Source organism: Tiliqua scincoides, chromosome 2 (assembly GCF_035046505.1).
Source record: "Tiliqua scincoides isolate rTilSci1 chromosome 2, rTilSci1.hap2, whole genome shotgun sequence".
Lineage (NCBI taxonomy): Eukaryota > Metazoa > Chordata > Lepidosauria > Squamata > Scincidae > Tiliqua > Tiliqua scincoides.
The window spans coordinates 121,603,673-121,629,830 of NC_089822.1; the positions used below are offsets into that span (position 1 = coordinate 121,603,673).

The 26,158-nt window shown below is 45.9% G+C and overlaps 1 protein-coding gene and 2 pseudogenes across 2 annotated transcripts in view; 2 read left to right on the top strand and 1 right to left on the bottom strand.

Annotated features, from left to right (window-relative positions):
• OLFM2 (olfactomedin 2) overlaps positions 1-26,158 on the bottom strand; it is a 143,232-nt gene that overhangs the window by 77,809 nt on the left and 39,265 nt on the right. The gene's annotated exons all lie outside the window — the stretch shown is intronic.
• On the top strand, positions 658-775 carry LOC136642804 (5S ribosomal RNA; annotated as a pseudogene).
• Positions 12,240-12,359, top strand: LOC136642543 (5S ribosomal RNA; annotated as a pseudogene).

Consider the following 26,158-nt stretch of genomic DNA (forward strand, 5'->3'; position numbering starts at 1 on the left):
TTTATGGTATTATTCATAAATACCAAGGTTTCCGCAATTTTGGCCACTAGTGATGTTACCTCTCTAGTGGTGTTACTTCCCTGTACCTGTGGGTATGACTTGATGTGGTCGGCCCCCACCTTCTAGCTACACCACTGAGCATATATTTGATTTAAACAGTTAACCAAAGAAAAGTTAGGAATTCACAGTCCAAAGTTGAGCAGCCTGGCACCCAGAGCAGCAGCAGCAGCGCCAAAATGGCTGCCACTGCATCCTATGGGTGCAGGGTAGATGCCAGAGTCTCCTGGGGGGGGGGAGGCATTCATCCCATTCCCCTGGGTAAGGGCATAGGCCCTGGAATGGAGCTACTCTAGTCTACCCCAGCTATTTTGCCAGCTCAGAGCTGAGAGTTCTCGTCTCAGGCCAGAAGGCCTGATACAGGTTTCAGGATCTGCCCCCACCCACCTGCCCATGCCTCCCCCATGCCCTTGCCTCAGAACATCTCCCATTCAACTTGACTAACCTCTCTATCACCCAGAGCTCTTCCCTCACTCAGGGTTATATGCAGAGGGCTTCCGGCTGGCGCTGGGCCCAGCGCAGACTGAGCTGGTGCTGAGTGTTGTGGGTGTGCCTTACGACATAGGGCTGGCGTGCAGAGCTGAGGATTGGGTTCTCAATTCCCAAGCCACAATCTTTTTTACATGCCCGATCTCATCTGATCTCGGAAGCTAAGCAGGGTCAGGCCTGGTTAGTACTTGGATGGGAGACCGACTGGGAATACCAGGTGCTGTAGGCTTATACCATAGTCTTTCGAGACTGAAGGTTGCCAACCAATCTTTTTTACAGTGTGTGTTCAACTGAATTTAAAACTTGCAACCAGTGTTAGACAGTGGTTTTAAATAACAGCAAAACAATGTGGTTCTTCAGATTACAGTAAGAGTTTTTTCTGCTTTAATAAATATTTCATGCTGAACCATGAATGGAAAAATCCACTTTAAGTTTTGAGAGGCGCTTTTTTTATTTTTTTTGCCCATGAAATTGTTTACAAGAAATGGGGAAAGAAAACCCTAGCCAGGAGTCATTGTTAATATGTCATTTGCTGTAGGGTATTTTAGTAAGTTGGGTGAATAATAGGTTTAAGTAGTGCGATGTTTTGCAAAGTAGGTTTTTCTTTCTCCATTCCCATGCACTTTCATATTTGTGCAGCTAAAAGCAAATCAAAAACACTGAAATAAGGACTGAGTTACAAAAGTTAACACACGCACCCATGCAAAAGAACTAAAAACAGTCACAGACAACTAAAAGCACATAAAAGTTTCAAGTTGCTACTGACTTAACAGCATTGTGTGCTATATTTGCAAATGTTTGCATTTCTGTTCCCTTGCTGCACTCTCTCCCATTTCTATGTCCACACTCCCTTAGTAACCCACAAAGGACGCAATCCTAACCAACTTTACAGCACTGACATAGCTGTGCCAACGTGGCAGGTACTCCATCCTACAGTGGGGAGGTAGTAGGGGACCTCCTCAAGGTAAGGGCATGTTTGTTACCTTACCTTGCGGCTGCATTGCTGGAAAGTTGGTTAGGATTGTGCCCAAAGTTATACATCTTTACCATATCAGGGTATGTTTCCTTTTACCACGGCCTGCAATTTTAAAAGCCTGCTGTTCACTTATAATGCCAACTTCTAACTGTCTTCTTCCCTTCTGCAGAAAGGCAGATTTGGACTGAGATGCAGTGGCATAGTTAAGGGGATGCGGGGGTAGCAACTGCACCAGGCAACAAGCTGAGCTTGACCCTAGTGGCCAAAATGGTGAAAATCTTGGTATGTACAAATAACACCATCATATGTCATTGGAAAGGTAATTTAATGCTGAATGCAATGAAAAAAGCCACGGTGGAATATCCGTATTCTATCAAAAGTTATGGTCAATTAACCAGAAACTATTTATTTATATACTTAAATTAAATTTAATTTTGTTGGGGGGGGGGTACAAAATCTTCTTTGACCTCAGGTAGCAGATACCTTAGCTATGCCACTGCCCCATTTCTTTTTTTTTCCAGAAGTCTGAGTGTGACATCACTTCCAAAAGTGATATCACTTCCAGGGCATCACTTTGCATTTGGCACCAGGATACGCTTTCATTAGTGTATGGGAAATCCATGGAGAATGATGACAATTGTGTTCTAATTCTACTACGGTGGGCCCTTCAGATCTGCAGGCTTGGCATCTACGTATTTAAATATTCACGGAAGCCAAGTCTGCAGCTGGAGACCTCAGATGACTTCCCAGCCGTGACTGTAAGGACCTTCCAGTTGCATCTGGGAGGTCTTCTGGGGTGCAGGGAGACTGAACACGAACTACCTGTGCCTCAGAAGGCTTTCCAAATGCGGATTTTATTATGCATGGAATTCGGTACCTGTTGAGGTGTCCTGGAATGAGGGCCCACTGTAAATTCTTCTTGACATGTGGTAACCAGAACTGAACGCTATTCTCCAAATGTGGCCTAAACCATTGATTTGTACAATGGCATAATAATATTGACGATTTTATTCTCAACCCCCTTTTTAATGATCCCAAGCATGGAACAGGCCTTCTTCACAGTTGCTGCACACTGGTTTGACACATTCATCAAACTGTCCACCAGCACCCAAGTATCTCTCCTGATCCATCACAGAGAGGTCAGAACCCAGCAGTGGAAATTTGGGTGCTTCCCTTTACACTTACTGACACTGAAGGGCATCTGCCATTTTGAGGTTCATTCCCCCAGTTTGGAGAGATCTTTCTGGAGCTCTTCACAATCCAACTGAGACTTCACCATCCAGAAAAATTTAGTGTCATCTGCAAACCTGGCCACCTTGCTTATCCACTTCCCAGAGCCCTTCACAAGAGGACAAGTCAAATGTTACCTGTGGCTGCACTGTAATGTGGTTTGACCTTCATGCTCTGCAACTGACCAACTCTTTGCTCCCCCATCTCAGTTGCTCAATAGCCAATCCTAACTTCTCTGCACACCCTTCTCATGACTGTCTAAAGACTGCAGTGCTTCTGGAACTAGAGTGAATCCTGACTGTTGATTGGTTCGCACATGCCTGGATAATAACCCCTGATCCTTTATCGCTTGATTACGTTATGCTGGAAGAGCTAAATGGATGTGAACCAACTCCACTGAAAAGCAATTGTGCATGAAGCAATACAGAAGTTCTATCTGCTGCATCTGATGACAGCTCATTCACCTTATCACCAAGTGATGGATGCGCATAATGGCTCCCTGTATTTACTGTTGGTAGAAAGGTTAAATTGCAATAGCGGCCAAAAAACTTGCTCCTGAATGCTTTCAGGCTGATCATTTTGATCAGTCATGATCATTTTGGTCCATTTTCACATCATACACCTTTATCTTTCTACCTGATGTGTCTTTACTTAATGCTTAATAGCTACATGGCAGTTTTCTGAAGCACACAGATCACCTCATATACAATGCCTTGCTAATCCTTCAGCAGCCTTACTAATTTATTTAGAGCAGTGTTTCTCAAACTGTGGGTCAGGACCCACTTGGTGGGTCGCAAGCCAATTTCAGATGGGTCCCCATTCATATTTTATTTTTAATCAGTTAGACTTAGATGCTACCGTGGTATGTGACTGCATTTCTGGAAATGTTAACAGACCTGTAATTTTAAAAGGTTACTCTGTATATGCTTTTAACAATGATTGTGAATGGGACTTACTCCTGAGTAAGTGTGGGTAGGATTGCAACCTAGGATTGTTAAAAATTTTCCTGCTTGATGATGTCACTTCCGGTTATGACATCACATCCAGTGGGTCCCGACAGATTCTCATTCTAAAAAGTGGATCCCGGTGCTGACCACTGATTTAGAAGATTTCTACCCTACCTGTGAGTTGAACAATCCTGAAGGCAGTTTAACAAGAGACAGGAAGAGTTCAGAATTGTTTACAAACATTATTTGGCTCTTTGCAGGAGACCAAACTGGTGTTCCCCCTTGTAAGGTAGACAAGTATTATCATCCCACAGAAAGGATGATAATATAAATCTAGCAGCTCAATCCTGGCGGTGTTGCCAGAACAGGCACAAGTCTGGCACAAGTTTGAGTAGACCCATCGAGGCAGTGAAGGCTTACCCTAGGACAAGGGAACAAATATTCTTTGACCTCAAGGTGGCCTCCAGGACTCAAAACATCCTCGCAAGACGCAGTCTGTGCCCCTGCTGGCACAACTGCATAGACACCATGGAAGTTACGTTGGACTGGGCTGTGAATCTGAAACCGCTTGCATTTGGTTGCTGGGCAGCAGCCTTAAAGTGCACTCCAGCAGTGCGCACTGACAGAGCACAAGTAGGAAGGCCAGAGTGAGTAAGCCAGGAGCAGGTAAGCTAGTGAGGGAGGCAAAAGGGGTGGGGGAAGGCAAAACAGGGCGGGGGGAAGCAACACTAGGAAGGGAAGGAACGGGTGTGGGGAGGCTGTGGGATGGGATGGATCCAGCAGTGCTGGCGTGTGCCAAATCCTATTCCAAGCAGCAGCTTCCCCACCACCTTTCTCTCCTTGGGCTTGAAATAGCTGGTGCAGGTCTGAGGAGACTCATTGTGGGGCAGGAGTCTTAGGGAAGGAAGAAGGGATTTTAATCCTCTTTTCTCTCTGAAGCCTCCCCCCCCCCCCCCATGGATCCAGCATGTGCCTGTTCAGTGTGGCTGCCCCAGTGGGGTGGGGGGGAAGAATAGGATTGAGCTTTTAATTTTTTTACTGATTTTGTTTCACAGCTTTGAATTTGATCATATGCCACTCTGGGTATCTTTATTTTCAAAAAGTGGCCAATAAATAAGTAAGTAAGTAAGTAAGTCTATGTGGAAGCAAAGAATGAATAAGGTTGCCATTTGGCCTTGCTGCTAGGTTGGGATTTGAACCAGCTCGTACCCTTCCAGTACTATCAATCTGGGATAAAGTCATTGGCCAGGAGTACGCATTCTTCAGAATGCCTCCACAGTGTGCAGCCACTTCAGCCCTTCCCTCTCTGCTTCTGCTTCTTCCACTAACCGAGCCGGATATATAGAAAAGAGCCCTTTTAAGGCCATTTATTTCACATATGCTAATGCTGACTGTTGATTTCGCTGCAGGAGCACGGGCACTCTGCAGAAGGGACGTTTGTCAAAAATTGGCAGTCTGTTGCTCTTGCTGTTCTCCCAGGCATATCTGCCGAGGCAGGAAAAATGGCTTTTGTTCTGAATTAAGCTAAACTCAAGCTTGTCTTCCCCCTCTCCTCCCCCCCCCCTCATTTTGAGCTATGCAGCATCCTCTTGAAGTGCAGGCTCCCAGTTCCCTTTGTGCTCTCCCTTCTTTTTTCCTCCTTCACAAGTGCTGATGCAGTCTGTGGCATCACACTGGTGGCAAAGCCCTTCACTGGACAACCCTGGTACAGTGGGGCTGAGGCCAGCTTATGGGCAACAGCGCTTGCCCTTCTCACCAGACAATGGAAGCATTCTCTAGAGGTCCTGCCTTAACACAGGGTTCTCTGAAGGATGCTCCACTGGAGGATGGAGGCATCAGTGCAGTAGCAGTACAAGTCTCTTGGCCAACTTGCAGCCCTACTGCCACTGTTTTGAAGGCCAACAATGGAACTCCTTGCCACAGGATATGGTGATGGCACCTGACCTAAATGCCTTTAAAATGGAATTGGACAAATTTCTGGAGGAAAAGTCCATCACAGGTTACAAGCCATGATGGGTATGTGCAACCTCCTGATTTTAGAAATAGGCTACGTCAGAATGCCAGATGCAAGGGAGGGCACCAGGATGCAGGTCTCCTGATGTCTTATGCACTCCCTGAGTCATCTGGTGGGCCACTGTGAAATACAGGAAGCTGGACTAGATGGCCTTTGGCCTGATCCAGCTGGGCTCTTATGTTTTTATGTAACCTAACTGGATGGGCCAGGGCCCAACCTGCACACCTCCAGACTCTAACACCAATGATGTCATTAGAAGGGTGCAGATCACACTTGGAGACACCATCGGAGGGGAGCCACAAATGTCCTGGTTGGGCCAACTGAGAGGCTAGATCTACTAAGTGGGTAGACCTGGGCCCTGGAGACTTTTTCCAGTTGTTGCCACCCTCTCCCTACCCTGTTTTGCCCCCTCCCCACTCCCATTCCACTCACTCCTGTCACCACCCTCCCCTGTCCTGCACCACGTGACACCAACTCTAGTAACGCCACTACCACCTCATTCTGCTTCATGTATAAACCAGGCCATGTGAACTGATGCACATACATGTCAATCAAATCTATATGAGGGAACAGCTCCAAACTTCCAATTGCCACCTCTTTCCTCAGTTGCTGCAATTTCTGTATAAATACTAATCACCAAGTCTGAGAAGGGATATATATTCAGCAACAAAAGGCAGCTGAAGTGTCTCTGATGATCCTGGCATGGCTCTAAAGCACTGGGAGAAAATCCCTTCTAAGGCAAATGCCTTTGCTAATAAAATACAGTCTCTTTCAAAAGGTGCTTGGGCCGCCATTTCCCTGGTGGCGGTTTTTATGCTTTTGTAGGAGGAGGTAGCAATTTCATAAGCTCAAATCTTTTCTGGCACATAAACCACACACGGCCCGAGGGCAACCAGTCAAAGAAAAACTTTGAATCAGACTCCAGATCAGCCCCCCCCCCTTTTTGTTTTACATTAATGACACTGACAAGCTGCACGCTGGTCACATTCCCCAAAGCTTCAAATAGAGACAATGAAACAAGGAAATACTTGTCACGAGGCAAACACAGGGTTCCTGACACTAACGTGGAGGGGGGCATGGAACGACAGATGTTTGGCAGAAGAAAAGCAGAAGTGGGGAGGGTGGGTGATTAATGTTTCCCCTCACCCACTGTTTCTCCCCTGCAAATGCCTTCTAGGCATTTCACTCTACTGGACTCCGACTAAAAAAGAAGCCTGAGTGGAGATGGGGGCACCCAAGAGAGGCCATTTGCTAGGAAGACCAACGACACTAGCAAGGTTAAGCACTGCCTTCTCCCCACTGATGTTCCGCGGCAGGTGTTCACTTTACCTCTACATTCACAAGGTCCAAAACGTGGGTGAGGGAACATGCATTTGCATTCACACCATGATGGGATTAGGGTTGTCAACAAGGAAGAAATTCAAGCTCATCAATCATCTTTCCTCCAATGTAATTAATTAGTTTCAAGACATCTGTAGCACACCAGACTCTTAATACAGGTGTTTGCCCAGGTACTGGTGAAAGTGTTTTATAAGCAAAACAAATAAGGAAAAGCAATTTAATAACTGTGAAAAACTCAGTGCGAGAAGACCATTTCAGCTCTTTTCTGTTTCTTTTTACAATAACAAACCATAACTAAAATAGCCTCAGAAAATAACTAACTAAGGTGTCCTTAACTCTGAACCCTATTGATTAAAATTTGTCTTCAACAATTCAATGTGGTAGTTATACACCAGGGATGTGCGGTGGGTGGGGAGGCAGGTGAGGCAGGGCCTCCTCACTGGAGTCCTTTGAAAAGTGCTGCCACCGTATGAGGCACCCCACAACCCATGCTCTGAGCTCTCTCCCTCCTCACTCACACAGCAGCGGAGCTTTTCAGGTGGGGAGGCTCTGCCTCACCTGCCTCCCCACCCACTGCATGTCCTTGTTTTACACCACCCTTTCTCTAAGAAACTCAGGGAAGTATGCTTGGCTCTCTTTCCACATATTTTATCTTCACTGGAACCCTGTGTAGGAGGTTAGGCTAAGAAATAGGGACCTTTGTGGCTGAGCAAGGACTGAATCTCGGCCTCCCTGGCTCTAGTCCAACACATTAACCATTACATTACGCTAGCTCTCACTAAGAATTGTACTCACCAAGTCAATCAATCAATGAAGGGCATCATCAATTTGGAATCCAGGTAGCTGCGGTGAAGATATGCCCAGTATAGACTGCTCCTTTCCCTATGCCTTTTGCAACATACAAACCAAACACCACACGCCAATTCCATCAGCCTGACATGGTTGGCAAGCAGAGGATCACTTTTGAAGTCGCTGTAGTCTATCAAAATCCAGTTCAGTTAGAATGAGAAAAGGGCTGGCTTCAAATTGGCAACTGGGGAGAGGCAGGCAGGAGAGCAAGGAGCTGTGTTTATCCTCATTTCCATCACCATATGCTCCTCTGGAACAATTTCAAATAGCAAAGGATGCTGCAGGAGGAAAAGGATACTTGTATAGACTACCAGCTGCTGACATCCCGAGACCTCTCTTAACCCAAACTCCTCTTGTCGCGATGATGGAAGTGGCGTGTCTGCTACAAGAAGTGCATCGTGAAAGACTGAGCCTCTGTGCTCAGAGGGAATAGAAATCGTCCACTTCTGGTGCAACAGTTGAAACACTGAGGACACACCATGGCAACCAAAGTTCTAGCCCCACTCACAGTTCTCTGTGATGTTACATTATGCCAGGTGGGCAGAACTCACTTCTCTAACCCTGTGGTGTGTGCTGAAATGGATACTCATGGATAGGTTTATCTTTGCTAGACTTGGGTGAGAACATTTCACAGGCCTGACAATTGCCTCCTGTACTTCCAAGTCACAGGGTCAAGGCTCTTTCACACTTTTCAGCAGAAGCTGTGAGAGAGGCAGCAGAAGCAACACCAACGGACTGTTTTTGCTCTCCTGAAACATGTCAAGGGGGGAACTCTCACCACTGCCCTATATTGACTTGCCACCAATGAGTTGGAAAAGTGAAATTCAAGGCAAATAAGTAACACATCTGCTGAAATGATGACACTAGTTAAAAAAATTTCAACACAAGCACATTAAAAAAAAATAAAAATCTCAGGGGTTTTTTTTTTAACCTGCATATAGTTCAGTGCAAAACTTCCCAAACTATGAGATGTGGCTCCTGGGTAGCATGGAAACCAGCCACAGGAGCCATGGAAATCTAGCAAAAAACCACCACTCTATACAATGTACAGGGTTGTAGCCCTAATGGGGAACTGTGTCAATGGCCCAGTAGGTCAAGGGAGCCCCCAGTCAAAGAACACTGCTATAGTTCTTTCTTTCTGAAACCTTTATTGGCATATCAAACGATTAACAATTGTACTTTACAATTGACATGACAATTTGCATAACACTCAACAATTTAAACAAGATACTAGAATTATTTAAATTCTAACAGCGTTACTTTAAGGATCTCAGATAAATAACCAGCAACAGCTGCAGTTAGGGAATCACAAACATCACTCATAAACTTGGAGAGAATAATATCAGAGGGGATAAGGTCAGAAGGGATCCAAGAATCAAGGTAATGATTCCGAATATCAAAGTGTGCTGGGCAAAGAAAGAGTATATGAAACAAAAAATCAGGAGTCTCATGACAAAAGAGACAGAGCCTTTTCTCCTGTGGAATGTTAAAAAAACGGCCAGAATGAACTGCCGACGGGAAAATGTTGAGGCGAGCTAACATAAAGGTTCGTCTATGTAACGGATTGGTTAATGTATAAAAATAATTAGATGCATGATTAAAGGATGGGGCCAAACCAAGGGAAAGAGGGGAACAAACAGAATTGAGACTATTACTTAGATAATTGAATTCAAGTGCTAAGAGCTTGTCTTTTATCAATGAATATGCTCTTGGAAGACTCATATCTGCCAGGGATTCTAATGAGAGGTCGAGAGAAGCAAGTTTATTTTCTATCAACTGAAACCAAGAAGAAAAATAAGAATCTCTTAACAAATCATATAATAAGGAACCGGAATGAGAATTTAAAAACAGCTTAAGCCAATATTTAAAAGTAAGTAACCAGACTGTAGTTGTTGGAAGATGGATACCTAATTCTAGGATAATTGTGGAAACACGAATTAAATTTGGAATCCCTAGAATTCTACGAAAAAAAGATGCTGCGATCTGATCAATATCCTTATTAATTGCTTTAATCCAAATTGGGGCACCATAAAACAAATGAGAAAGAATTTTGGACTGAAAGATCTGGATAGCAGCAGGAACATACTGGTTACCTTCATTATAAAAAATTTTTAAAATGGCTTTAAGTTGGGGAGAAAGAGATGAAGTGATAGCTTTCTTATGAAGAGTCCAAGAAAGTTTATAATGAAATATAAGGCCCAAATATTTATAAGACTGGACTTGCTTATATATATTTGGACCTATCGTCCATGTTGTAGGGGACCAAGAGCGGGAAAACACCATAATTTGAGTTTTGTTTGAATTGATTGTTAGGTCATTTAGTGTACAGTACTCCTGAAATTTAGCCAAGATGCAGCGAAGTCCAGATTTAGTTAGAGATAATAGTACTGCATCATCTGCATACAAGAGAGTAAAGACAGGGACCCCGTTTAGAACCGGAGTAGAATGAGTAGAAGAAGAAAGAAAAGAAGGTAAATCAGATAGAAATAAATTGAATAATAAGGGAGCAAGGATACAACCCTGGCGGACACCATTGTGAATAGGAAATCTGTCAGTGAGAATATTAGAATTTGGGATCCGAACCTGACAAAAATTTTGAGAATGTAATTGACGTAGCAGGAATAATAAACGCAAGTCTATTCCCCATTTAAGTAGTTTAGACCATAAAAGGTCTCTATTCACAGAATCAAAAGCACCTTGGAGATCAACACTGCTATAGTTTATACATACTGGGAGCCAGGATGGTGTAGTGGTTTGGGAGGTGGACTTAGACCTGGAAGATCCAGGTTCGAATCCCCCCTCAGCCATGAAGCTTCCTGGCTGATCTTGGGCCAGACACTTTCTCTCTGCCTCACCTACCTCACAGGGTTATTGTGAGGACAAAAGGAGGGGAGCAGCTTTGTACACCGCCCTGAGCTCTTTGGAGGAAGGGCGGGATAAAAACGGGAAAAATAAAAATAAAATAAATAATAAATGTTAAAGGTGGAACTACATAAAATGCCCCATATTTGTCACCAACATGCTAACCAAATGACCATATAAGTGGGGGGGGGGCATCTGTAGGGAAAAAGCAGCAGGCAGGGCATACTCAATCCTCCCCCAGACACCTTTTATAACCCTTCTCACCAGCTCCTTTTCCCCACAGGTCTGGCAAATGCATACCAAAATTTCCAGCAGCCAAGGGAGGGGTTGCAGAGAAAATGCAGCAGACAAAGAAAGTGAAGCCCCTTTCCATCCCATCCTCCAATTCTCTTATGTAAATCCCTCCCCCACTTCTTTGCACAATGAGTAGCAAACACTGACCTGGGAATCTCACCATTGTTGCCTAATATGTAGTTTCGCCTTAGAGCAGGGGTGCCCAAACCCTGGCCCTGGGGCCACTTGCAGCCCTCGAGGACTCCCAATGCGGCCCTCAGGGAGCCCCCAGTCTCCAATGAGCCTCTGGCCCTCTGGAGACTTGCTGGAGCCTGCACTGGCCCGATGCAACTGTTTGACCTCTCATGTGAGCTGTGGGATGAGGGCTCCCTCCACTGCTTGCTGTTCCACGTCTTGTGACGCAGAAGCAGCAGAAAAGGTAAGGCTGGCCTTCCTTTGTGTAAGGCCTTTTATAGGCCTTGTTGCAAGACCGTCATTCATTCATATAAGTTCATCTTTACTATATTCATTTATGAAAACTTATGTAAATTTATTCAAATTTGAAATTTAAATTAATTCTTTTTTTCCCCGGCCCCCGAAACAGTGTCAGAGAGACGATGTGGCCCTCCTGCCAAAACCTTTGGACACCCCTGCCTCAGAGAGACTGCACAGTGAGTAATATGCATGAGGGACTTGTACAGAGAGCACTGTGTGTAAGTGTGCATTAAATAAAAGGGTCTTTAATTAGCAATATCAATTTGTAGAACTACTGAGATAACTGACAAGCCATGTCAAGATCGTACCATGAATTATCACAAGTGTGTTCAGATTGAGGGGAGTGCATGGGCCTGTTCTGACATAAGATGGTATGATTTATTCTCAGACATCATGTTACACTGGAGTGCAAAAACCATGTGGCTTTTGCAGGAAAAACTTCACAAGTAGGTAAATATTCCCCTGTGTGCTCCAGTTCTTGGATCTGTCCTTCAAAATCCATGCACATTTTGCATCCCAGTTCTTATTCTTAAATGAACTGAAAGGGTTACACGGCAATTAACAAGAGGGCATTTTTTATACTGTTGCAGGGTTACCATTCACCAACTCTTAAGTCCTTCTGACTCACAACCCCAAAACCTAGGTCTGCATCATCTCCACTGCCAGGGTTGCAGAGTAAAACTCTGCAGAGTAATAATGGGGTTGCTTCAGTAGCAACTGTTACCCTGCACATGCCCGATCTTGTCTGATCTCAGAAACTAAGCAGGGTCAGGCCTGGTTAGTACTTGGATGGGAGACCACCTGGGAATTCCGGGTGCTGTAGGCTTATACCATAGTCTTTCGAGACTGAAGGTTGCCAACCATGTTCAGTGGACTTGAATATCAGCCTTTGTGCCCTTCTGCAGCTCCTTTTGCCCCCATCAAATTGCTCAAAGTCAGAAAGAGATTGCCTTACATATGCCCACAAATTCCTAACGCATTGTACCTTTACATTCCACTTTGTCCATTTTTTTAAATCCAGAGTTTTGCTAGAGGAGGATGAAAGGCACCGATTGATGCTCCCCTCCCATTGTTCTGGAGAACTTCACTTCCCCCATAGAAGCAAGTGCCGGCTCAGATGTACCAATGGCTCTCTCTTTGTTCTTGATCAAAACTCTGGAAGAATGAGATCACAAGTCCAACACAAACCTAAAGTACTACTCTCTTCACTCCTAGTAACAAAGTCAAGCAACTCCCATGAAGTTCTGCTTTGGCCTTTCACCAGTATTGCCCACCTTCACACTTCTCACAGCATTAACATAATGCCCAGGGGGTGGAGAGGGGTGCCACTTTCCTTTCTGGCAGGGTACTGGAGGCGTTAACAACTAGTCAGTAGGCAAAAATCCAACAGCACAAAAAAGGTTGCATTCTTCTATCACAAACTTCACTATATTTGGGGAGGCTTATTTCTTCCCCATGTCTGAGTCCATGTGAATACCACAGACTCATGTGGCCACGATAGTCAGTAGGAGTGCATCAGGTTTTCAGACTCTCAGAGCTTGCTGTGGCATTCCTGGTGTCCTGACCAAACTCTCTGTTCTAACTCTCTGGGTAGAAACAAGGGTAGCAGGAAAGGCTTGGTCTGTGCTGGGAGAGGTGTGACAATGTTTGACGCCTCAAAGCCCCACTGCACTACTGATGACATCATTGGGGACACAATGGGATGCATCCTTGCAATCTGCCCTCCCCACCACTCTGTATAACTTACTAGAGGATGAACAGGTAGAAAAGATGACCCTGCTCAAGAAGGTCACAACCTGCAGGGGAGGGGCACCAGTAGGACCCCAATGAAATCATCAGGAGCAAGCATTTTTTAAAGGATTTTCTTTTGTTCAGTGGAAGTCCTCTCCAATAATGCATTTGTAATTAACCAAGGCAGATGCAGAATGGTGGGGAGGAAAGAAGGTGTTGTGGCCATCACTATAGCCCAGGGCTGTCCAAACTTTTTGGCAAAATGGCCACATCATCTCTCTGACACTATGTCGGGGGGCCAGGGGGAAAAAAAAAGAATTAATTTACATTTAAAATTTACATAAATGAATATATTAGAGATGGAACTTATATGAATGAAAGATGATCTTGCAATAGCACAAGGCCTATAAAAGGCCTTGCACAAAGCAAGGCCGGCCTTTCCTTCGCTGCCGCTGCTGCATCACAGACGTGAAACAGCAAGCAGTGGAGGGAGCCCTCGTCCCACAGCTCACGAGAGGTCAAACAGTTGCCCTCACACTGAGAGCAGTTGCGTCAGGCCAGCACAGGCTCCAGTAAGTCTCTGGAGGGCCAGAGGTTCATTGGAGACTGGGAGCTCCCTGAGGGCCAGATTGGGTGTCCCCAAGGGCCACAAGTAGCCCCCAGGTTGGGCACCCCTGCTATAGCCAATTGTCCTGGTCAAGGAGATCCTCATGCTTCAGGCTATACACATGGCATCGTTATGTACATTCAGTCCCTACTGAACTTAATAGAAACACCATCCTCGTCCATGGCTGCCCGTCGCATTCTATGAAGCCTGACTACAGCTGGATCCAAGCCATGGACTCTAACTTGCAGGAAAACAAATGCCCCCATCCTCATGGGTGGACTGTGGTGTGTGAAAGCCTGGCTAGACAGACAGTGCATCTGAGTTAGCCGGACAACATTTGCTGTGTTCCTATGCAACATTCATAACCAAAAATGGGTCAATTATGTTGCCACCAAATCCCATTGGACTGCATTGCCTTTTGGTTAGCTTCCCGAAGCCTGGAAATGGAAGTCTGTGTCTGCAAAGGAGTCGTTGCTCCTTGCTGACTTGCCCTTGCTGATTTATTCACACCATATGCTGGTTCTCCAGCACGGAGCTGCTCAGCATTTCCATGGGTAATTCATAATTATTAATTATGAACATCAAGAGCAAAGACATCGTTGCGCAAACCCAGGCAAAGATAAATGACCTGATCCTTTGTAATGAGCCAGGAACGAGGCGTTATTTTTGCAGGGAGTGGATTTAACTTCATGCTGCACATCAGGGGAAAAGGGGATTTATTGGACACAGTGCTGGATAATATTGTCTGAATGCAGCCAGCACAATGAATCTTAAATTAAGTGGTGAGCAGAAAACAGGACAGGCTCGAGAACAAGGCAACACACGTATTACTGAGGAGCAGAGTGCCCTATAGCAAAATTGCTCTTCTGAAAATAGTGATTTATTATTTATCGGTTACACTTGTATCCAGCTCTTCCTCCCGAAGAACACACAGTCACTTACATATGGTAATAATCTAGGCTGCCATCTATTCCCAAAAGCAAACTGACACTATTCCAGAGTGGAGCAGTGGCCCAAATGACAGAATATTGAAGCAGATTCTAATTCGAGTCCAAGCAAATACTCTAAAACAGATTTCCATTGAAATCACCATGTTAACCTTGCAAGAAATGAGGTAACAATAATCAATCTGCTGGATGTGCTTCCACAGAAATTGCATGCTGTGGCCAAGGCCATGCTTGCAGACAGTCACTCAACTGGTCACCTGGGGTGAGCAAAATTCTTCCCAGGCAACCAGGCATGCATGTTTCCAGAAACTAGAAAAAATTTGTACCCTATTCAAGCCTTCCGTTTGCCACAAATGATCAGACTGAAGTATGTCTAGTGAAAATTGTTGTGGGCTAATTACACATGTGGTCTCATTTGCACCAGGAGGCTGGCTGAAGTAATTGGCTGAGGTAATTTTTTAAAATGGGGATTCATATGAAAAGTTTTTGCTCCCTCCAATGAGAGTTTTTGCATTACATAACTAGGTGCTATAAAATTCAACACCACATGAAAGCAACTGTGAAACCTGAAAGCACCTCTGGGACTGATGATCTTTCAACAGCCTGATCCTAACTAAGGTTATGCATCCCTTTACGACAGTGGTACACTGTTCTGTTGTTGCAAAATGGTCGAGGTCATTTTGGAAGCGCCACTACAAATGGCAACAGTGGTACACTCCTCTGCAGCCAGCTACCTCTGGCAGGGCAGATAAGCCAGCTGCAGGAGTGGAAATTCAGCAGAAAGGGGTGAGGATGAAGAGGACTGCACCAGTATACTGGTCCCGTTTTTCTATTGTTCCCTCTCCCTAACTCACCTTGGATTTGTAAAGTAAAGTAAAGTAGCTTTACTTTACAGTAAAGTAGCTTTACTTTACAGTCAAGTAGCTCACATAGATCGAAGGTGACCCACTGGGGCAATAGAGGCTTACCCCCAGGTAAGGAACTAATGGGTAAGGGAACTAGAAGCCCTCTGTGTTTTTGTTAGGATTGGGAAGTAAAACGGTGATTTCAAAGCTGTGTGCTGCAAGATTAACCAAAGAGCACTTTGAAAAATTAAGTAATCATCTGATACATCAACCATTCTAACCCCTTGAAGTGGGGAGATCCTATTGAGAACTAATCCTTCTCTCTCCCCGTCAATTGTTTTGTGTGTGTGTGTGTGTGTGTGTCTGTCTGTCTGTCTGTCTGTCTAAGCATGCGTGATATCATCCCAAGGAATGAGAGGAAGGATGCTCTGGAATTCTCGGAAGCAATTTCTGCTACAATTGTGCTGGGGAGAGGGGGATTCCTTAACCATCACCCTCAACCATTAAGTAAAGTCTCGTCCCTAATTTCCAAAGCATAATCTGAGGCATGTAACCCAGTCAACACCATGCTGAAGCTAAGCCTAGATCTAAGCAGTGTCTGGATGGGCAACTGCCTAAGAGCCCAATCCTGAGCTTGATGCGCCGGCTTACCAGTGGCGTGCACTGTCACAAACATGCAAGCTCTAACGGTGGGCGAGTAACCATGGTAGCCCAGAGCTGGCTGGCACTGGGCTAGCCTAGGTGCCCGGCCTCTGCCACTCGGTGGTTGCACAGACTGCAGAGCTGCAGAAAGGAAAGCGGGGGCGTGGGGGAAGCATTCTGGGGAGGGGGGAGAAGGGCAGAGGTTGAGGAGAGGCGTGACTGGGAGGTGGGGAGAGGGCGGGGGGAGGAGTGGGGAGGGAGGGAGGCGGGACCGGTGGAGTAATGCTCCACTGGATCCAGAGCCTTCACTTCAGTCTCAGAGCCTGACACGAAGGCCCTCCCCCCATTGCAGGGCTACTCCCTTTACCCAGGGAAAGGGGACAAAAGTCCCCTTCTCCCAAGGTGCTGCCGGTGGCTGCCATGACAGCACAGGATGCAACAGTAATATAGAACCTCTGGGTTTAGATGCAGCCTACCTCTGAATGCCAGATGCAAGGGAGTGGCACACAGTATAGGTGTCTTGTTGTTTTGTGTGGTCTCCAAGGCATCTGGTGGGACACTATGAGATACAGTAAGCTGGACTAGATGGGCCCTTGGCTTGATCCAGCAGGGCTCTCCTTAAGCAAGAAACCCCAATCTATCTTGGGACTATCTGGTGAAACCAATAAAATGTACATTGCCTTGAGTATTATGGTGGAAGAAAGGTGGGAAATAAACTTGAAAGCCTGGTAGAATAAAAAGGGATGAGTGAACTGGGATGCTGGGGAGGGGTAATATAACTTAGTTTGCCCTGAAGATGCAAAGACGTCCAGCTACTTTGCTGGAAGCAGATGCAATTTTTCTATGCAGTGGCATAGCTAAGGGGGTAAAGGGGGTAGCGGTTGCACTGAGCAACAAGCTTTCGGGAGGCAACAAGCTGAGCTTGACACTAGTGGCCAAAATTGTGAAAAAAATGGTATGTATGAAAAATACCATCATGCTATATATTGCTGGAAAGGTAATTTAATGCAGAATGTAATGAAACAAACCTCTTTGGAATATCTGTATTCTATCAAAAGTTATGGCCAATTAACCAGAAAATGAAAACACGACTGCCTTATGGAACAAAAAGTGGACTTCTTTAACTCAGAACTGACTTATGAGACTGATTGTTCTGAGAGCAAATGAGATGCTATTATGATGCAGCACGGAACCAATAAGGTGTTAATATGTTAGCTCTAATTTCCATATATTATAAAACAGTTACTCCTGCTAACTGGGTAAAGGCATTTTTTCAAGTGGTGCTCCTCTTATATTTAGCAGGGGGAGAATAACTGTTCCTCTTCACCCCAGCACAGTGTCTCTAACCAATTAAGGCATACTTTTTATTTACTTAATTAAATTTGATTTTGTGGTGGGGAGGGGCTGCAAAATCTTCTTTGACCCCAGGCAGCAGATAGATGCCTTACAGTCCAATCCTGTGTGTGTCTACTCAGAAGTAAGTGGAAGTACTACTGTGTTCAATGAGACTTACTCCCAGGAAAGTGTGGATACAATTGCAGCCTTAGTTATGCCACTGGGAGGGAGGTGGCAGAGCAAGTGAGTGTTGAGCTTCTGGGAGGAGGAGGAGGCAGGTTTTCTCCAAATTTTCATGGTTTCAAAAGCCTGATTGTGACATCACTTCTGGTTGTGACATCACTTCTGGGGCATCACTTTGAGTTTGGCACTGGTCTACACGATCATTAGCTACGCCACTGTTTCTATGCACATTTTTTTTTTAGCAGAAGAGTGAAGTGGGCTGCTGATTAAAACAACAGCAACCCATCTGCTTTCAGCAGAGGAAAGGCGGGGTAGAAATCTTCTAAATCAGTGGTTCTCACCCTTTTTAGCCTGGGACCTGAGAATGACAATCTGTCTGGGGCCCGCCGGAAGTGATGTCAGCAACCTGGAAGTGAAGTCATAGCCAGAAATGACATCATCAAACAGAAAGTGACATCACTGATGTTAGAGCCAGAAGTGATGTCATTAAGCAGGAAGTTCTTGCCTAGAAACTCAAACTGTAAATAACAAGAGAGTATTCCAGCTCAGAAGCTTCTTCCAATTCTCCCTGCCCTCGCTACCATTGCTATCAAGCAAAAAATAAAACAACATCTGGAACAAAATATTTGTGTATTTATTTACTACTGTTTTTATTTCCAAAATCTCAAGCTACTTCTTGTATTGCGCTTGATAACAAACATTGATGTGGCTATTGATACTGTGCTCAGCATTAGCCAGAAACAAGTGCACCCTACTCATGCACCTCAATACAAGAAGTAGCTTGAGCTTTTGTAAATAAAGGAAATAAAAACAGTAGTATCCCCCTCAGAAGGAAGATAAGCAGGGACGCTTCCCCTCATCTCCCCCAAGCCTAAGCACGTCTACTCAGAATTGACTCACATTATTAGCAATGGGGCTTATTACCAGGTAAGAGTAGACAGAATTGCAGCCTAAGAGAGAAGTAAGAAGAGGGGAAGGATGCACATCAGAGAAGCGGCTGGGGGAGCAGCACTCTCCCCGGGTGCTCCCCCTCATATGCCAGGTTTGCCCTCCCTCCTCCCCCCTGATCTTGGAGAGGAAAAGTGGCATGCTGCTTTCTTTGCGTATGTGCAAGCCACTCTTAGTTACGACTCACTGCCGGGAAGCTGAAAATGGCGCCGCCCAGGCTTTGCCCACTTCCAAAATGGCGCCGCCTAGGTCTTTTGCCATCTTCCAAGATGGCTGCCACCAGCTTCTCGAGACCCACCAGAAATCGGATCGCGACCCACCAAGTGGGTCCCGACTCACAGTTTGAGAACCAGTGTTCTAAATATTCTTCTAAAAATTGGGTCTCAGGAAGCAAAAGTGTGGGAATCACTGCTTTAATTTAGGGTGGCAATGATTTCTCGAACCTCACCAACCCATTAACAGACAGGGTCCATGTTGGCAACTGGGAGAGAAGAGAGGCAGTGCCCACTTCATTAACTACTAAGGCTCATGCTTACTATTGCTGCTGCACACCCTCTTTAAAGTCTTTTCCTGTTGACAATGCATCAAGTGTCTGCTCTCCTCACTCTCTGCTTTTACCCTCTCTCTGTTGTAGCTTCAGGATGACACCTTCAGAGTGAGGGGGCAAGAGAAGGAAGCATCTTGCCCTTAACTCTGGCATCTTCTTCTCAACAGGAAGGGACTGTGAAGAAATAATGGCGACCAGCAGCGCAGTGCACAGCTGCCACTGCCAAAACCACAACGAAATCCCAGGAGTTTGGTGGCAGCAGAAAGAGGTCATGGGGGGGGGGGGAGAAGACATTTCAGGAACTCTTTCATCAATGCCCAAAGTTCAAGCCAGAAAAAGATTTTTTTAAAGAACTGGCTCAGCTTTCCTTTCAATGGATTCTCAGGTCCTTCAGATCAGTGGTGTAGCTGGAGGAGGGCGGAACACTCAGGCCGGCAGGGAGCCTCAGCGAGGCGGGCAAGTGGCCCCTTCCTTCTGAGCCATTCCTGGCAGGGGGCGGAGCCATCCCCATATGGCTCCACCCTAAGGGAGGGGCCACTTGCCCGCCTCACTGAGGCTCCCTGCCAGCCTGAGTGTTCCGCCCCCCCTCCAGCTATGCCACCACTTCAGATAGGGGCAAGGTGACTAGACAAGCCCACTTAAAGATACAATTAAATATGTTAACATACCTATTAAAGTGATATTAAAGATTCACACTTATTCTGGTTGGATGCCTTTGGTGAAGTCACCCATCTGCCCTCCTTACAGCATCAGGCCAGAGAATTCCCTCCAGGCTGTGCTAAGCCTCTTGACATTCTGAACAAGTATGGAGTGTGCCTGGCCATTGCAATTGCGCATTAGCAAAAGGCTCGGGTGCCATAATAAAGTCGCTTTAATCCAGCAGAAGGCAAGAGGAACAAAGATGGGTAGAGGGGGAAATCTAATTAGGACCAAGGCACTTAAAAACACACTCGATCAGGAGAGGGCTTGAGGTGTTATAACTCACAGTCTGCATATCAAGATCAGACACTTGCACTGCAAATTTGCAACATTAGTGAAGTAAACCTGCACTGTGTCAAAAAACAACAACACAAAACTGATTAATAATAGCTGCTGCCCAGTTGGACCATCATATACCTCAGCTCCTCAGATGTTTATAGCCATCAGCCCCCAAAAGAGATTGGAAAGCTCACAGCTGAGACATGCCTATCACACCTGAACTCTCCCAGCACCTTCACCACAGCTAACGTGCACATTCAGTAGACTCAAACAGGGAAGGTATCTTTGGACACCTTCAAGTTGCAGAGAAAGCGTGTGGCCAACACCTGATGGACTGCAGAAGGCAATCTAAGAGCAGGCTTTCCAGTGGCTAGGTGGGGTGTTCTCAAAGTCAGTGGCATAACTAAGAGGGGCTGAGAGGGTCAATTGTCCTCGGTGCCAGACCTAGGGGGTGTCAGGTTGCCTTTCTGAAGCCTCCTGAGGCCTGGGGAGGCTGTGCACAGCCTCCCCAGGACTCAAAAGGACTACAGGAGACTTTAGAAAGGCACTTCCAGTTTTCACTAAAATCTGAAGTGCCTTTCTAAGGCCTCTGGCAGGCCTTCTGAGCCACAGGGAGGCTGTGCATGGCCGTCACAATTCTCAGAAGGCCTGCCTTAGTTTTATCAAAAACTGAAAGTGCTTTTTCAAGGCCTCTGGGGGAGGTTAATTTTTTTGCCTCAGGTGCCAGATGGTGTAGCTATGCCACTGCTCAGGGTCATCCATTGCTTCCCCTGCAAAGCAGAAAGGTAACTACAATTTCAATCTGCACCATGTATATACATGTCACAGAACTGCTTCTCTTGCTACAGAACCTCCATTCAGTGCAGGACATGCTAAAGACCTGCTCTCCAGATGTGAAAAAGAAGGCTGCACCACTGATATCCAGTGCTTCCAACAGGAGGCAGTATATTGTATATTATGCCAATAACATGATAAATACAGCCTTGGTTGGACTGGTCATCTATCTTGATTGACAACAACACCCAAGCAAGCATATGGGCCTCGACTCCCACTATGAAAACTAGCCAATAAGAAACCTCAGTGCTGTGCCACTTCAGCTTCTCAACAAATCAATGAAGAAGGTTCAGTAAAAAAATCCTCTGGCCTGTGCATGGATGCTCTGAATGGCCCAACCGTAAGCTTGCTATTGCTTCAGCTAGTGAATTTCCTTTGCATCAAGAGGAGAAAGGAAGGGAGAGCAGGAGCAACTTGGCACAACTGTGTTGGCCGGGTCTTGGACAGAGAATTGCCAAGACAAGGCAGTCACGCCAAGTTGCTCTTGCTCTCCCTTCCTTTCTCCTCTTGATGCTGTTATGATGACCTCTGTCAACAGAGAATCGGATGGGACCCATTTTATTGGTACTGATGTGTATCTGTTTGCCCGCCTGCTGGGGCATAGATGCATCAGAGTCTGTGTGCATAAATCTATGCGGTAGCGATCTTCCAGCCTCCAGATAGCACAGTGCTGTCTACCTGGAATAACCATATCTCATAGTAACAGCCGCTTAAGAAATACAAATCGGATGCACTGAATGGTAGCGCTCACTTACTGCTATGACAGGAAAAATTAATATGATGTGCAGTCTTCAAATAGATACGTCAGGAAAGACTTCATGCTGACAGTTCACTTGCCTGTCACTTCCAGGCTTCCAGGGCTGTCCTTTCTATTATCTACTGATGTATTACACCAATTCCGTTTTGATTGATGAGCGGAGGGATCCCACAGAGGAGATTAATCAGCTTGCCAAACAATGCCATTGCAGTTCACTGCCCACCAAAATCTGAAGCACTGCTGTCAGTGGGACGGGTGGCAGATGCTGTTGAGGGAACCCAGCCTGGGCCCTGAGCGCACACACACTTGTTGCTTTAACCAGGCAGCTGTATGATCTGCTCCATGTTTATGTTATGCTCGGATCAGCTTTCCACCTAGAGTATTCTTATGGCCTGCATAAAGTATGCAAATTCAACACATGGGCATATACTTTGTTAATCTGCATAGTTTAAGCTCCTGCTGTTACTTACAGGGAAACAGAGATACACACACAATAATTTAAGCAGGGAACAGCAGCGCTACCTCCTAATCACGGGAAATCCTGCTCAGTGGCTTGCTAAGTACATTTCATCAGGCATCCTTTATGCATGTTTCCAGGGGGATCTCTACAGCCTTAAGGACTAGAAACTTTTAAAAAGAATTATATGGAAAGCAGTCAACTGATTCTAAAACCTGTGCTTGCACATTGCGTACCACAAGCTAACTTGAAAAGTTAAACCTTTGCTTGTGATTGCAGTGAGCTCTTGCAACCTACGCTACATGTTTGTTTCATGATAGCTGAGAGCATTACAACCTGTAGGACGCAGCCCTTTGCTCACAGGTTCTGAAATGCTTCTTGAACCCACACTGCGCTGAATGGAACCCATGCTGTGAAATGGTTGGCAACCTTCAGTCTCGAAAGACTATGGTATAAGCCTACAGCACCCAGTATTCCCAGGCGGTCTCCCATCCAAGTACTAACCAGGCCTGACCCTGCTTAGCTTCCAAGATCAGACAAGATCAGGCATCTGCAGGGTAACAGATGCTGTGAAATGCACATGCAGAATACACTCAGCCCCCACAAATACTAAAACGGCAACATAGGTAGGAGTCCATAATATGAGCTATCTGTGGGGGAGATCATATTGATGCACATGACAGGTACTACATAAGCAACTTGATAGGGCAAGTCTGGACAGCTTTTCAGGTGCATCCATCCAGCCATTTTTACAGGAACTAGTTTATACAGGAATATGTTTCCAGTGCATGTTGGACCCCTGTAGCCCATACACAAGCCTGCACAAGCCTGCATTCCCTTAAGGGGGAATGGCCCAGGAATGGGTCCCTGAAGATGTACAGTCGTTGTGGTGTCGCAGGGACCCAGGGACACTCTCAGGTACCTGGGGTGCTCCTGAAGCCTCCATAAGGGCCCTGGAGGCTTGAAGTCCCCTCTGCAAGCCTCCACGCAGCTGCCCTGAGCTTTGATCTCCTATTGAAGCTCACTTCTGGTTTGCATGATCAGGGTTATCATCAAGGTGAGACCTGCACTGGAGATCTCCTTGATCACACACTTCGTCTCCAGGTGACATGATCAGATGAGCCCTGTTCCTGCCTAGTCCAGCTCTCTTTTCGCTTTCTGAAGGAGCCACCTGTAAGCATGCATAGAGGACTCAAGCACAGAGGCCCCGACATGCATCTGCAGCATGGAACTGTGTCACTGTTTTGTTTTGCCAGCCCTACTCTACTCTTGTCACTTTGGCCAAGCTCTATCCATGACCTACAGTCACCTGTCAGCTGCTGTTAGGCTCCTGTGGGCAGTGTGTGAAGAAGGCTGAGCACAGCCAACTCAGGAAGCACTTGCTGTCTCATTCACCAACTCTCAATGAGAACAAGACATTGAAGTAAAAAACCATACGAACAACAGAGAACCCTGTGGCACCCAAAAGCCTTACAAGATCATTGTAGCACAAACTTTCATGGACTACAGTACACATGATCTGTGGCATGCTGCGCACAAAAATCTATATACATCAAGTACAATGGCCATTTGCTGCAGTGGTACAGCTGGGTGATTATGTTACCATCTATTCTGGAGGCCGTGAATGGCCACGGGATCTACTGTGTACATACATTTAAGCTTCCAATAGAACAAGAAGGAGCCTGCAACAAAACGTTGCAGCATCCCCTAAAATTCACCTTTCTGTGTATGTTCTCCTATTCATTTTGGCCTCCCATGTTTTCCTCTTTCTACAGCCCGTCCCTTGCTTTTTCTTTCTTTCTATCCTTTTCTTTCTTCTTTGCTGTCTTCTTCCAAACTTCCTTCTAATTTTGAGATCTTAAATGTTTCTCTATCATTATTTGCATCCCTCCCTCCCTCCCTCCCTCCTTTTCTTTCTTTCTTTCCTTCCAACTTTGCCTTTATTGTTTGTTTCAAACTCTTCAAAATAAACATGGCCTGAATCAAAGTATTGGCTGCTGGAAGTCTCTCTCTCTCTCTCCTTCCACTTATCTTTTTCTTTTTCCAGCCTTTCTGCACTGAAGTGAGACTAAGGGCCCAATCCTAGGGGCACACTATGCCACCAGAACTTGCATTCTGGCAGCACAGCCTGCTTTATAGGTGTTGCAAAAGGCAACACACCATAGAGTTCAGCCAAGCTGCTGCCACAAGTGGTAAGTGGCCATTCACCAACAGATCCAGGAATATCAGAGCAGAGGGCATGGAGGTGGGCAGAACAGGGCAAGGAGGAGGATGAATGGGGCAGAGAGTGGGGTGGGGAGTGGCAGAATGAGACCAAGAAGGGGGTAGTATCAGTGGTAGCAGCATTGCCAATATCCTATCCTCCTTTCCAGCCTTGATCTGCCTTTACAGGTCTACTCAGACTTGCAAAATCACTGGTGCAGGTCTGAGGAGACCCATTTGGGCAGCAGAGGCTTAGCTTCAGCATATGCTCCGGTGGTACAACTGCATAGGTGGTGTAGGGATTAGATAGGGTTGGACTGCCCATCTCATCATGTGATACCATGGGATTTACTTCAACTAAACCAGGGATGTCCAAACATTTTGGCAGGAGGGCCACATCATCTCAGACACTGTGTCGGGGAGCCAGGGAAAAAAGAATTAATTTACATTTCAAATTTGAATAAATTTACATAAATGAATTCATTAGAGATGGAACTTATATGAATGAATGAAGGTCTTGCAATAGCTCATGGCCTATAAAAGGCCTTGCATAAAGCAAGGCCAGCCCTTCCTTCACTGCCACTGCTGCATCACAGATGCGAAACAGCAAGTAGTGGAGGGAGCCCTCGTCCCACAGCTTAGGAGAGAGGTTGAACAGTCGTCCTCATGCTGAGAGCAGTTGCATCGGGCCAGCATGGGCTCCAGCATGAGGACCAGAGGCTCATTGGAGACTGGGGGCTCCCCGAGGGCCTGATTGGGAGCCCCCAAGGGCCACAAGTGGCCCCTGGGCCGGGGTTTGGGCACCCCGATCTAAACCCTGGACTAAACTATTGGACTGCAGGGACACAGTGTGAGCCTTTATGCCTTCCTTTACACTTCTTCCAGTGTATTGTCCCTATCTTCCTGGAAGACAGTACCACTGAACTCTAAGGGGCTTTTTAAAAAAGAATAATCACATCACACTGAAAGGCCGCAGAACTCACGCAATGCATTTCCAGTCTTCTTGACTCTGCTATACTCTGCTTACTTTCTTGCTTTCTCTTCCTGACTCCCTCCAAACTCCTCCTTTACAGCCCCTCTTGAACTTCAGATAGATCTCTATGAAAATAAGGGCCCATTCCTATCCTTTCCTTGCCAAAGCATGCAGCTGCACCAAAACAGGCTCTGCTGCATACTATAGTAGGAAAGGGCTGATCTGGTGGCCTGGGAGAAGAAAATTATTTTCCCTTACCCCTCCATAAGCCCCTTGACTACCATTGGGTCTCCTTGGAACTGTGCCAGCTCCTTAGCTGGAGCAAATATGTGGAGACAAAGTAGGTGCGCTGGTTTGCTCCAGAGAGGATAGCATCCAGTGCAAGTCACCCATGGAGGGTGCTATCCCTTCCCACTTCCAATGTCCCTGGTCCTTTGTTCCTCCCAACCCCACCTCATTATGCCCATTCTACTGACTTACCAAAGTCAGCAGGCCTTCTCCTCTCTGCAACCTCACGTGATGTCCTCCATGGTGTCTGTGGCAACAATCCAGAAGCATGCAGTTATGATACAGTAGGTCCAGTGGTGGTAACATCATTTGGGATTGGGCTGCAAATGTCCTTCTCCTGCGTGGTTCTGC